The sequence below is a fragment of the Bison bison genome, unplaced genomic scaffold (genome assembly GCF_000754665.1).
Source record: "Bison bison bison isolate TAMUID 2011002044 unplaced genomic scaffold, Bison_UMD1.0 scf7180017848960, whole genome shotgun sequence".
NCBI classification, from domain to species: Eukaryota; Metazoa; Chordata; class Mammalia; order Artiodactyla; family Bovidae; genus Bison; species Bison bison.
Window position 1 is genome coordinate 38,329 of NW_011479533.1, and position 1,501 is coordinate 39,829.

A 1,501-nucleotide genomic window follows, 5' to 3' on the forward strand; every position below is an offset into this window, starting at 1 on the left:
GTTGTTCCATGTCCAGTTCTAACTGTTGCTTCCTGACTTGTATACAGGTTTCTCAAGAGGCAGGTCAGGTGGTCTGCTATTCCCATCTCTTTCAGAATTTTCCACAGTTTATTGTGATCCACACAGTCAAAGGCTTTGGCATAGTCAATAAAGCAGAAATAGATGTTTTTCTGGAACTCTCTTGCTTTTTCAATGATCCAGTGGATGTTGGCAATTTGATCTATGGTTCCTCTGCCTTTTCTAAAACCAGCTTCAACATCAGGAAGTTCATGATCCATGTATTGCTGAAGCCTGGCTTGGAGAATTTTGAGCATTACTTTACTAGTGTGTGAGATGAGTGCAATTGTGCAGTAGTTTGAACATTCTTTGGCATTGCCTTTCTTTGGGATTGGAATGAAAACTGACCTTTTCCAGTCCTGTGGCCACTGCTGAGTTTTCCAAATTTGCTGGCATATTGAGTGCAGCACTTTACTTATTTTACACATGATAGTGTGTACCTCTTAATCCCATGCTCTCAATTTGCCCCTCTCTCCTCTGGCAACCACTGGTATATTCACTATATCTGACTGTTTTCTTATATTCATTTATGTATAATTTATTTTTGCAATTTCATATGTAAAATGATATCCCATTCTGTAAATTTGTACATCCTTTTCAATTTGAGCTACAGTTTTGAGCTACAGTTTTTCATAGTAATAATAGTCATCATTTCTTTTTATGGTGACTACCTGATTAATGACTTACTCAGACAGATGTTTTCCTTCTTTTGTTTTTCTTTAGGATTGGCTCTGGTACTTTTACAATGCTGTGATCACTTCCACTGATTTTTGTCCTTCCCCATCATATATATGTAAAGAGTTTTATTAAAATTTTCTACAAAATTTATGCCTATTAAAACGTTTTTGAATTTTTAATCTATGTAGTAGTTTGCTTTGGTGTAACATTTGAAACAAGGTTCTGACTTCATTGTTTTCAGTAAGTTAATAATTCAGTTTCTCAATAATAGTTATAATTTTCCCTTCATCACTGCTTTATGAATGGAAATATACTCTTCCATTCATCTGTGTACCATTTCTTATATACTTAACCCACTCCCCTAATTGCTATACCTGTGTACTGCTGTGTTCTTTTACATTTATAGTTCTATTAAGTCACATAACTCTCAAAGTAAATTTTAAAATTATTCCAGGTGTTGTAAATAACAACATAAAAAGGAAAAAAGATTAAACAGTTATAGTTTGCTTTGTATTATAGAAGAGGAAATGGTTTAATTGGGATGATGTATACTGGGAAATGTTTAGAGATTTCTTTGAAGAAATACTTCTAAAATTATTTTTTAATAAATAATATTCAATTCCCAAAACAGAACTCCTGATACAACAAAGTTAAAGTTTTAAGTTGTTTTCTTAATTCAGAAAACGTGGACATATTATCTCAGCTCTTAAAATATAATACACAAATGTGTTTTAATGCCTTACAAAATAAAATGTGATTAGATATA

The 1,501-nt window shown here is 32.5% G+C and overlaps 1 protein-coding gene across 1 annotated transcript in view; it reads right to left on the bottom strand.

The window, feature by feature from the left end:
- LOC104993129 (dystrophin-like) overlaps nt 1-1,501 on the bottom strand; it is a 60,990-nt gene that overhangs the window by 33,155 nt on the left and 26,334 nt on the right. The gene's annotated exons all lie outside the window — the stretch shown is intronic.